A 12,869-nucleotide genomic window follows, 5' to 3' on the forward strand; every position below is an offset into this window, starting at 1 on the left:
CTGAGATGTGCAGAGGAAGGTGGGCTGAGATGTGCAGAGGAAGGTGGCCTCTCACAAAGAGGAAGGCAAACCAGCTGCTGCCAAAGCAGTGAGCACAAAGGACATCATCCAAAACAATGAAGTGAGAGCATACAAATCTTAAAACTAAGCTTTCTTCTTTGATTACTAAAAATAAAGGAACTTGAACTCTTGGTTTAATGTTTTAAGTGTTGTGGGTTTTTTTTTTTAATTCTTTGAGTTAGTTAAAGTGTGGAATGATTCGTAGAATAGCTTAATTAGACCCGAGCTTCAGTGGGAGTCCCCTTTACCATGTCTACAGAGGCTCTTCAAATACTCTGATCCACTTCTGAATAAAAGGTGAAACCAGGGATGACTTTCAAAGGAGAAACTACAAAGAGCATTTATCTTTCTCTTTGTACTTTTCTGTCCTTGCGATCTTGATATCAAACTTCCATTGCATTCTAAGGATGACTTTTTTCCCCAGGTTAGCTCTCACAAATATATCTTTTTATATACCATAATTTAAAACTTAAAAAAAACCTTTCAAAGTGAAAAATCCATGGCTAAACCACTCTCAAACTGGTATTCTAGCATTACTGGAATAAATGGATCCTTTTGCCCAGAGTGTTTTGTTTCAGCTCTGAACAATTTTTTTTAATTTTAGATCATCCCGTTATCATTTGTCTTCTGCTTTATCTGGTGCTGATATTCCAGCTGGGGTGGGAAATCCTGATGTGGAACCAATCCTTTGTAAATCAGTTCCTGTTCTCTTCCCTGACCCTCTCCTTTCTAAATTGCCACTGCTCTGAGGCAGGTCCGTGGTGGTAAAAGAAGTCTTCCCTCTTTTAGGAAAATTGATGTCCTAGGCTGGTCCTCTGGGAATGGTATCTCTCTTGTGGGCCACAACACTTTCCAAAAGCCATCCTCAACCACGGAATGTGACACATGGTAGTAAAATGGGAAGTGGAAGTATGCCCTCTGAGGTCTATTTTTAAACTGATGTGACTATACTGTGTCTCAAAATAAAAAAAAATAAAAGAACAAAACCAAACACAGACAGAGCTGGGTTCAACAAAAGGGAGCCCAAAAGAGTTGAAAATGTTGTAGTCTGACAAAGGAAACCAAGATCATGATGTTATATTTATGTTGAACTGAATTACATTTACTTTCTTTAGACATGTGAAATCTGTCTGCAACATCTGTTAGAACAGAGTTAATAAGCTAAAGAAATGCTTGTAATGTCTAACTGCTATTGATTCACTTTTCCTGAGGTAGGAATTGCTTACAGACTTTCAGCACTGCTCTGAAAACATCAGGATGGCAGCAGGATGGTTGGGGGTTTTTTTGACTATGCAACACAGTTCAGTGTGAGCAATGTCCTCTGATCATTGTTCTTCAAACCATCATCTTTGTACTGAGATTTCTTAAAAAAATACATTTTTTTCATGGGAAGAAAATAAAGGTAGCTTAATTAAAATGATTAAAGAAAAACAAGGATGGGGGAATCAAGAGTGAGAGCACTCCAAGTGAATTAAGCTCTTGGTGTTTGACCATTATACTCCTTTATCATGCTCATTCCTTCTTTACCCATGACACTCATGCTCAGCAGGTTACATTGGAAAATATATGTTTCTATCTTTAATGATATTTTGGAACTGGCTCTTTGCTCTCTGAAGACTTTTGGGCACTTAGATATAATACTCAAAATGTTATTTACCTATTCATACCAGTGATGTGGCTACTGGGTCGTGTGTATTTTGTTTTGTTTTGTTTATTTGTTGTTGTTTAAGCATAGCAGAGAGGCATACACTCTTCAAACAGGAGCCTGTGAACTGAAATTATCATATAAAAGCTAAGCACCAATAATAGATATTTGTTACAACGTGAAATGTAGGCTCAAAAGAAATGGGTTAAATGAGGAGAGGATAGTAGGTTTATTTTTTCCTGGTGGCATAAAGCTTTTATGTTAACAAGAAAAGTGTTTTAGGCAAGTAGACAGTGTACTGAAGAAAATGAATAGGACAAAAGAACAGCAGCGTGCATATTTCAAATCTGTAACATCTTGGGCTCCCATAGAGGGCAATATTGTATAAAAGATAGTTTAAAGCCATGTATCAGGGGCTGCCAATCCATCTGTGTGGATGTACTTTAAGGAAAACTGCTGTTACTATAAATTTGATGCCACATTTCCCTTCAGTCAGGCTGTGACTAATGTACACCCAGCCACAGAACAGCACCTCCTTAAAGGTGAAGGAAATTAATTTTGTAGATTACCCAGTAGTAAATTGTAGGGGGGAAAACATCACATTTTGGTTTACAATGCTCTGTTCAGCCACTGAGTCACAGCAAGGGCTCTCCTTTAAAGTTGGCTCAAAAACTGATAAGAAAAAGGACCAAGTCTGTGGTGGCAGTCCTGGGAACAGGGTTTGTGGTGGGATGTGTCTGGGGTACAGTGAAATCACCTGCATTTCTGATTCTGTCTGGTATTTCTTTCCTGTGGAATGCATGGGTGGACTTATCATAATGCTGTTATTTACTTCTGTGCTTCTCTGGGTTTGATGTGTTGTCAGCACACGGCTCTGGACTTCAGTCTCTCTCAGCCTCCTGGGTCTTTGGAGCATGGAAAGGTCCATGCTCCTTTAAAGTAACCTCATATACTAAATTTCTCTCCTGTATTTATTCACCTGCTTTGTGAGCACTGCTGCAGAGTTGCATCAGAATAAACTGTTCACATTGTCTGTGCTGGACATGAATGAGGGTACAGAGGTCTAAGTTTATCTGGAGTGACTGGAAAGTTCCCCTTTTGGAGGAGTGGGAGCCTCATAGTTACATATCTACAATTAAAAAGTATTAGTGTCCCCAGTGTTTCAGGCAATGACAATTATTTACAGATATCCTTGAGTAAATCAGCTGGATTGGAGGGGAGTGATTAAGTCTCAGGAGATAAATCCCCAGATTTTGACTGACATTTCCCCTGATTTACCTCGCCTAAGTTGTGTAAGTACAGTGATGGTTAAATTTATTTCTTCTTAATCTCTGTTCCAGCAGTGGCACTAATGACAAGCCCCACTGCAAATGCTGTACTCATCCCCAGAGTTCAGTCAGTGAGGCACTACTTGTTTCACTGTTTACCAACAGAAGTGGTCCAGGGAGACTTACAGTAGTTTCTCATTGCTGTCATCTTGGAAATCTTCATGGAGCAGGAAAGAAAAGCAACCAACAGGAACAGAAACAGTTGTTCTGCCCATTGCATATGTTGCACTGCCCCTGTAGGGATGAGAATCCTCTTTCCATCTGTCAAAGAATCATAGCAGAACAAAGGAGGACAGCAAGGGTATTTTAGGTATCTGTGGTATGATCTCACTGGATGCCAGAACTCACTGGGGATGGACAGGAGGCGCAGGATAAATCCAGATTGTTGTGTGAGAAGTGACTGCAATGAGGTAAAGATAGTGACTCTGCAGTCCAAAAATACCTTTCTTTTGGAATGAGAGATGCCAAGGTTACTCCTGGTCCCAACAGCTGGCTTGGAAACAGCTCAGGGGTAACAGTGAGTAGTGAAATAACAAAAATAAATCTTTATCCAGAACTTCAATATGGGCTTTCAAATATTTTTGGCATATAAATGATTTGGGGTTGTTTGTTTGTTTGTTTGTTTTAATCTGAATTAAATTTTCGATCCAGGTCTCGTACCTGAAGCCTGGTCCCCACCTGGGGGTCCAGATGCAGCCTTAGGGGCTCTCCTGTTGCTGCTGTGGAAGCGTGTGCTGGCAGCCAGCACCTCCTCTCTGGAGCCATATGTCTCATTTTCTGCTCTCCACTGCTTCAGGAATCTGGAAAGAACAGGAAAGAGCAGGTTGTGGCTGTCTGTGCTAGTCAGGCTCCAAAAATAGGCAGATTCAATGAAAGAGAAGAATGATAGGGAAGTGCAGTTAATGGAAGGGTCTCTGCTCTGTAAATGACAATTTTCAGCTCTTAGCTAATATGATATTTGGCAGAGAGTGTTTTTCTGCACTTCTGGGGAGTTCACATCTCATTAATTTGCACGTTCAGTGCTTATTTAAAAGTGAGTTAATGACACTTTGTTGCACTTTGTATCCATCAATTTATATTATCCTTATTTAAAATAGCAATGAAGTATTTATGAATAACCATTTCTTAGATTTGAATATTTATGTTCTCAATAAACAGTGTTTAACACTGGTTAAATAATTGAACATTTCCAGCTTCTGTAAACACAGGAGGGAAAATAAATATTTCTGAACAACCCTCTGTATTGGTAAATAGAAGAATACATACATTAGATCCAAAGGAACAATTAAAAGTGAACTCTGATAAATTTATTGGAGGCTTTCCAGAATGACATGTTTTCTCTGGTCACACAGACTACTCAAAGGCAGGATGAGAAAGAAGGGAGCTTAATATTTGCTTTGCAAGTATAATTTCTGTTCTATTTAGGGCTAAATTGAGGCCTGACATTTCAAATGTTGTGTCACTACCAGAATTTCATCCAACTGCGCTGGATTCAGACGTGGTGTTGACAGACATACACATGGCCACTGGGCAACTGGAACCTCCAGCATTTAGTCAAAGAACTTCCTAATGTATGAAATCTCTCCCTTTCCTTCCTCCTTGTTTATTTACTCCTTATTTGCTAAATGAGGCAAGAATCAAGAAGTCCATTTTTTCCTGTCTCACGTTCTACTTTAATGGACTGGATGAACCTTTCCCTTCCTACTTTAGACTGGGATGTAGTCACCATCTGATCCTCTTTCCTTTCTCCATCTTCTGACTGTAGTCTGGAAAATGTAATGATCAATGAGAAAAGACTGTATTCACACATTCCCTTTTTTTGACAGAATGTAGATTTTAGTAAATTCCAGCTAATCAAAGCATATGTATTTTCAAGACTTAATTGGAAAAGTAAATTAATCTTGCAATAGGAAACTCCAGCTCTAACTATAGAACAGCTACTGCCTCTAACACACTTGTCAAAAACCATGAACGCGTTTTTAATAATATATTATTCAATAATCAATACCTCTCCAACACAGCTGTTCTTTGTACTGTTGTTATTTTACTGCTAATAAGTCATCAGTAATGACACTGCAATGCAAAATGTACAGGGAAAATGAAGATGTGTCAATAGCACCTACTGAAAAATTATGTAAGCCATAAATAAGAGCACTAATTATGGCAGTGGAGCTGCCTTCCCTCAGGTAGGAAGGAGGTGTGGGGTGGGGATATCAGTGTGTGCTTCAGAGCTCTGCTCTGCAGAACTGCAGCCCATTTGCATAGCTCTGGGGTTTGGAGAATCCCTCTGTAACCTGGACCTAAGAATTTTAGGTCCATTGTAAAGCTCCGTAATTTCAAAGGCTTTGCACCGGTTGGTGTGAGGAATTATAATGGTACTTCTTGAACAACTGAAAACTAAAGTTTAGCTTAGTCATGCAAAAGATGAACTGAAGGTACAAGTTTAGAGGTTTCATTTCTAAGTGGCTGCTGCTTCACAGGGATGGGGCAAAAACCTCTTCAAGAACTTCTTGTTTTGACTTGCTTTCTACGGAAATCGGGTATGGAAAAAGTGGAGAGGAAGCATAATATTTGCATTTAGGGTATAAGAATAGGGAATTATTTTCATCCTGCACAAGTCCTGCAGCTCTACCCGTGCTGGCACAGGGGGCCCTGGGGGTGTGATCACCCCAGGGTGGCCCTGAGCACCCCTGGCCCCAGCTGGGCCCTGCAGGCGGTGGGGAATTGTGGAATTGCAGGGGGTCAAGTGCGGCAGCTGTCAGCTCTTCAACTCTCCTCCACAGCGCTGGGGCTGGAAGCTCTCCAGCTCCCAGATAAACTCAGCCATCACACCAACATTCAGGAGCTCTGCTCACTCATTTCCTGCCTTTTCATCCCCATCTTTGCCTTTCAGAGGCACCACAATACTTCTGACAGGGATCCAGATTCCAGGGATGAGTCTCTTCCACCTGGCGCGTTCCCACATTAACAGGGAGGGCACACAATTGCAAAATGGTGTATTTGGGACTATTTTTTAGAGGTCTAGGTGTATGTTTGGGAGGCTGACTGCTTGGAAGGGAGAATTGATCAGATTTATGTGGGTTTTCATCCAAAGTTCACTTCTCATTAACTGCAGTGTGGAGATACTGAGATTCCTGTTGGGTAGAAATCATTTCACTTTGGGATAAATCAAATTTTGAGGGTGTGCTTGGTGTGATATACTTTCTGTGACTCTAAGACCTTCTGTATCTCTTGCAATTACTATACTGACAGGACAAATTATCTTACTTAAAAATATAATGGAGAAGGCAAAAGGATTCAAGATAAACTTTTTTTGAGTCTTCTAGTTAAAAAGTCTTCATTGATTATTATCCCTTGCCTTTCTTGTTATGTGGCTACACAGGCATGTGGAGATGTTACTAGCAGGAGATGCTATTTAAGTCAGCATTTCACACCCACTTTTCCAGACACCAAGACCTTTAAAAACAAAGATGCAAATCCAAGATGAGTCAAGTCCTTAAACTCAAGGCAGGTAAACAGAAAAAGTCAACAACATGCCAGAACATTGAACTCTCAGTCCCTCGGCTGTTCTGACAAAATCCACATTATTGTGCAGACAGGGCAGAAAGCCTCAAAACTGATTTAAGAAAATCACAGTAGTGATTGTTTGGATTTATTTGATTTTCCTGAGTCAGCAGGAAAAAGTAGGTTTATTCTTGTATCCATTGTGGGAACCAATTCTGTTGCATACCAAAAAAACTCACCTTCCATTTCAAGGATATGGAATTTAATTTAGTTTTTAAATTAATTCCTCACCATTCAAAATTCAGTTTTCTGTTTGTCCATGGCCAAAGAATATTCACAGGAAACAGGTTTATTTTGTTGTACTTCAGTAATGCCATACAGCTTCTGTTCTCTCAGCAAAGTCAGCTGAAATAGAAACAGGTGTTTCAGACCCAGCAAGAAGATATGAATATGAAAGCTCTGCTATTAGAAAGCAAAAAGCTCATTTTCTCAGTGTTTAAACTTACTTTCTCATGGTTGCTATGGTACCATCTCTGCACCTAATTTATGGAGCTTTGAACTATATTAAAAAAAAAAAGGCTTTTTGAAAAAAAACAGGCCTGAACTCAACTTGAAACCCATGCGAGACCATCCAGTCAAGTTTTTATAGTGGATAAAAACTGGATATTTAACAATATTTAAATTGTTCAGCCAAAGGAAACAGCGAGCCATTTCCTCAGGACATACTGGACCTTTTTTGTTTTTCCAACCCTTTTTACATGCAATATCTTTTACTAAGCTTATACCACCAGCATTAACATTATTTGTTTCAGGAATAAGCAAGTTGCAGCTACTGATAACAATAATAGCTGTTATACTCTTTAATATACATGAAAAACAGATCAAACTCTCGGTAAAATAATATTTGCATAATAGGAAAAGCCAGCCTACATTCAGATGATGTATCACAAGAGTGCTGGGCAAGTACTCTGGTATTCAGAAAGCAGAAAGCTAATACAGGCAAATGGTCTAAAGAGATTCAAAAGCTTTAATAAGCATATTAGTGAGATAAGAAATATGGGGAAGAAAGAGATCTAAATACAGAAAACATGAAGTATTATTATGCAGTGCCTAATGGCAAAGAGGTGGACAGGATCACCCCTTCTCTGACTTATTTCATCTCAAGAGTGATTGTTTCTGTGAAGTGGAAATAAATAAAATTGCATACTGATAGATCCACCTCACTGCTCTCAAAGCATCTTAAAAGAATCATTCCTCATGGAGGAATATTAGCCTTGCTGAAAATCCTTTCTCTCTTTCCTGCAGCTTTTGCACACCTGTGTGCATACACACATGCCTGCACTTGGGACGGATAATTCCTCTTTATGGCTTCGGAGGTCTCCCATGTGATTCCTCGGTTTGGCTATTTATCATGTGGCTGTCACTTCCATGCCTCCATACTGAAGCAATAAGGAAGGGATGCACTTGCTTATAAGTATAACTAAGGTGACAGTAAAGATGGGAAGGAATTATTGAGTATTTAAAAGGTGCAATGGGCCGAAACCAGAAGAAAGAAAATTCTTTTTATGCGTTAGGAGAAAAAGGCATTCCTAAGGGAAGGTCAGTCTCATAGTGGAATAACTTAGCTAAAGAAAGTCCACCATAACTATAGAGGTGATGTGAATATCAGATATGGTGTGTGAGGAAACAGAAAGGTATAGAAAAAGAAAGCTGTAGTAAATATATTGTAGAAAATGTTAATGCACTGCTGAGCAGCCAGAGGGGAGAGCCCAGAATTCCTTCCCCATACTTGTGCTGTTTAACATTCTGCTCCTGTGACACCAGCAGCTGTTAATGGCAAGGGGAAGGGAGGCAGAACAAGATGATCTAGGAGGCCCCTTCCAGCTTTAACATCCCTGGGATTCATTTGGCTCCCTCTTGGCACAGGAGTGAACTCACCCTACTCTGATTTATACATCCAAAGTTTGTATTTTAATACTCTTGCATGGAGGGGAAAGATATTACAGCCTGACAGGAACTTTAAAAAGTTCCTTGCCATGTGAAGAAGTGCATTCTTGCCTTTGTCACCAGGGATTGCTTATTTTCTGCCCACTGGCCACAAGTGCATTAAAGGCTCAGTGGTGGTAACACCAGCAATAAATAATTATCCTAAGCTGCAATATATGCTGTGCAAAGACTTTTAGCCATCATAAAGATTACTTTCTGTACTGTCAGATTTCCGTGCTGTGGAATTACCAGGATTTATTTTACTGAAAAGAAAAAGCTGTCTGCTGATAAGATCACATATCAAAAATATGCAAAAATGTTCCCTTTACATTTGGCTAAGGCAGAGACTGCATTCTTCTTCTGCATCCTAATTTGGAGACCCAAAAAGTGGTGCTAATGTAGTGTTTCATCAGCCTACGTCCTCTGTGTTCAACCATCTACTTTTTCCACTCATGAAGTACAGGGAGGGGCTAATTTTGATCTAGGACCAGAGTGTGCTTTGAACTGAGATTAGTGTGCAGTTTGGGGTACTTGCTCATCTCTGGAACACCAAAACAGGTGGGAATACAACCTCTCTTTTACTCCTATCATGCACGGTGAGCCAAATGCAGAAGAGAGTGGGAGGTGCAAAACAAGCAGTGTGTCCCTCTGCCTTTCCTTGAACAGCTCTGTGGAGCTCACTCACTTCCCAAGGGTGCACCCCCTCCCAGGATATTAACAGAAACCGTTTTCCTGGGAGATAAGAGCACCTGTTCTAGCTCAGATTTCAGCAGCATAAATGGAGTGGACAATTTCCTTGCTCTTTTATGTTTAAGATTGCCATATCTGGGAAAGGCAGAGGTTTGGTTACCAGGGGGAGGCACATCATCAGGTGTTCTAAGTGATCATAGCTTCGTTGAGCATACTTTGTGAAAAAGAGGGGCATGCTCTGAGGATTACGATCTCCCTGTGCTTTCCTGGCATTCCCCTAGGATGGTAAATACCAATTATTTACCCAGTGCAGACAGATGCATCCAAGATGTTCAAATTCCAGCAACTGCAAGGCAGCAGGTGGGGATAAATGTGGGGGGTTTTTCCTGTTTATTTCTTGATTTCAGGCTTTATTTTTCCCAGAAGAACTTCGGTTTTGGGCTTTGTTTTCCTTAGTGATACACAATATTTGGGAAGCTTTATCTGCACAAACCAGACCAGACTCTTACACTTTGCAACTTCAATATGCAAATTCTCTTCCCTTTTTAAAACTTAGATAGTTAAGAATACATACAATTCAGAATTTGTGAGGCCCTTGCATAGTGACCTTTTTATCTTATCTCTTCATCCTCCCCCCTCTAGGCCTTTAAACTCCCTTCTGTTGAGTTACTTTGTTACAAATTGTTTTCAAGTTTATGCCGGTTTCTCAGATGTCTTCAAGCATCCCATAGAAAAGCCCAGGCTAATACACCTCAGTCTTAATTTCTTCCATCACTGACTAAACATTCATACTTGGGACTCCTTTTTAATTTTCCCCTTTTCCCCTGTTTTTGACCCCAGGTTGTAGGGCTGCTCTATTTCAGGTGACCTAATTGCTTTCTGAACTTTCAGTCCTCATCTTTCGACCTCCCTTCCCCTCTCTCAAAGCCCTTAATATTGATGAATTCAGACAGGTGATCTCATGACACCCTCTGTATATAATTTACCCTGAGGTTTCTCTGGAAACAAAGCTACTACTTGTTTGGTGCTCTTGATGCAAACACCTTCCTGCCTGGAGCAATGTACAGGTAATTAATTAGCAGCGCTCTGCTGCCACAGGGAAGGATGCTGCTGTGCTGAGGAGGCCACATACAAGCTCCTTCTCCCTGGCAGCCAGACTCCTCTCATTTGGAGATGCTGGTGTTTAAGATTTGAGAAATTTGAGATCTAGTCAGGAGAAATGGGGGAATAATGGAATACAAATGAGGGATGAATAAAGCAGACGCCGGGTCTGCATCGCAAGAGGGAAGCGCAAGCAGAGGCACTGTCAGGCTTTTCAGTGAGATACACATTCAGAGGCATGGCAGCTTCAGTAAATTGCTTTTGTAATCTGTAATTTTACAAGGTTTTAAAAGTCTCGTTTTCTGAACTGCTAAAACTTGAAATGGAATATCAGCACTCCCATTTCGCTACTTTTCCTATGAATTTGTTTTGAGACCATCAGCTTTTCTCTCCCCGCTGACTATTGTGAGGTACTTCGCTAGAGCTATCAACACAAAATCTGTGTGTGACAAAACAGCCCTGCCACCGGCTAAAGCATTGCTGGAGTCAGCTGTGTTAGACGCGATGCTGCCACACTCCATTAAGTGGCAGCTGCCACTCCAAGCCCTCGGAGAGCGGAGCCCGAGGACTGCCACGCTCCCTCCGCAGAGCAGCACATTTCCCCCTCGGAAATACCAGCGTGCTCAAGAGCTGCTGTTTGTGTCAGAGAAGGGTCTGAGCTTAGACATGGACTAGATCCAAGTTTTGCAGCTACTTCCTCTCTTAAACCCAAGATTTAAGATCCAAAAGCAAAGGGAGATGGGAATGCAAAGATGTACTGGTTGTCCCCACCGTCATCATTCTCCCAGAAATGAGGAGCAGCCTTTCTTTGCAGAGGGACTGAGTGCTGTTGAGACCCTGGTGCTCTTCCCCCCCCCATCCAGGCTGCTCTTTCCAGGCCTGGGAATCCTGGATCAGATGCCAGCACGTCCGACAGCTGAAGGCAGCCCACTCCTTCAGGCTGTGTGCAGGTCAGGAAACCTGCCAACGTGTCCACATCGACACGATGAGGGAGTTGAAGGGAGCAGATCTGACAGCTCATACGTATGTGTTCCTTAACTATAGTCACTCTAAGTAGGTGTAAATTGCCTACATTTTAAGAACAAGCTCCTTGTTTTCATTGAGGTGCCAGTGAATTTCTGGCAGTGTTCTTAAACATGATAATTTTGCATAAAAGACAAAAAGGGCCTCTCAGGGAACTCGCACATCAAGTGCAGCTAGTGTAGTCTTTAGGAGTCCATTTGGCCTTTATCATTCCTTTTGTTCTGTGCCACGGTGTGTGTCCTGCAATGAACTGAGCTGCATCTAATGCCTGATTTCATCTTCTTGTACGTTTTCAGCCCCTTTAATTTTATACCTCTGGGCTGAAGCCCAGCATCTTGTTTGCAAGTTCAGATTTGTATCTGAAATGAACTTATGGCTCTTAAAGATTTTTCTTTCACTGCTTCTCAAACCTCTTCTTTGTCAGCCTGCCGTCAGCAGTAACATGTATGACAAGGTTTTGATTTTTTTGTTCTTAGACCCCACTTCAATTATTCCACATTGCATGAAAAAATCCCAGTCCAGGCCCATGAAGTTGGGAAAATCCTTCTGAATCTCGAGGTTTTGTTCCTATTTTTCTTTGTAATATCTTTCAGTCAATTAGACCAAAATTGTTGAATAAAGTGAAAATCTTGTCCTCATTATAATGATCTCAGCAAGGAACAGCAAATAAAGAACGAAAAATCTCCAGCACTGTGGGAGCATCCTGCACAACCTGAAGTCCAAGCATCTACCCTTTCATAAATACAGACAGAATGTGAAGTGCTAATGATACCTTGGACACAGAAAACAGATGACAGCAGGAGAATTTCTTGCCTGCATTATTCCAACAGAGCTTTTGAAAATAATTATACTTTCTTATGCGATTTCAATAGATCCTCACGCCTACTGTATTACGACTGCACAATTGCAAGTACAAAATCACTAATTAAAATGAATTCACAGCAAGGTTATTTACTGAAATGAAATAGTTGGGGTGGACACAGAACACTCTTGAGGCTAAATTAGCCTTTCACCTATCAATAAAGCACAGTGGAGGGCAAAGAAGAAAAGAAAAGAAAAATAAAGGGTCCTGATTCCAAATTATTCTACTTTAGTTGCATGTTTGAAAAGTTGAATTGCGATTGATTGCCATACAGCAAAATTATTTCACGATATTTCACTTTTCCACTGGCAAATGGGAGTTCTGTTCATATTGAAAGGCTCATAATGGAGGGGAAGTGGATGTGAAAAAGGTAGAAGGTTGAAAAACTGCTAAACTGGGAAGCTGCTGCTGTCCCAGATGGGAGAGAGGGCAGTTGGCACTGAGAGCTGCCAGAGGACACATCAGCTGGGTGCGTTCCCTGTCTGAGCAAAGCATGAGCTCACCAGTGGGAACCAGAGTAAACAAGGAAGTGCAGAGAGTACAACTGTGAGATGAATCTGTCATTGGAGCTGTGGGATGTGATTTCCTGTGCCAGCCCTGGTGAACATGACCCTTGGACTCTTACTTTTATTGTAGAAACCTGTCGCCAAAATTGATGGAGAGTATTTTA

At 41.0% G+C, this 12,869-nt stretch overlaps 1 protein-coding gene across 2 annotated transcripts in view; it reads right to left on the minus strand.

Annotated features, from left to right (window-relative positions):
- Window positions 1-12,869, minus strand: part of LOC113970685 (bifunctional heparan sulfate N-deacetylase/N-sulfotransferase 4) — a 104,758-nt gene that overhangs the window by 68,743 nt on the left and 23,146 nt on the right. The window contains exon 3 of one of the 2 annotated variants that reach the window (XM_027689831.1): window positions 3,694-3,833. The exons of the other annotated variant lie outside the window; for it this stretch is intronic. The gene's annotated coding sequence lies outside the window, so the exon portion shown is untranslated. The remainder of the gene's footprint in view (window positions 1-3,693; window positions 3,834-12,869) is intronic. 2 annotated transcript variants of the gene reach the window in all.

Source organism: Neopelma chrysocephalum, unplaced genomic scaffold (genome assembly GCF_003984885.1).
Source record: "Neopelma chrysocephalum unplaced genomic scaffold, ASM398488v2 Primary Assembly neopelma1_78, whole genome shotgun sequence".
NCBI lineage: Eukaryota > Metazoa > Chordata > Aves > Passeriformes > Pipridae > Neopelma > Neopelma chrysocephalum.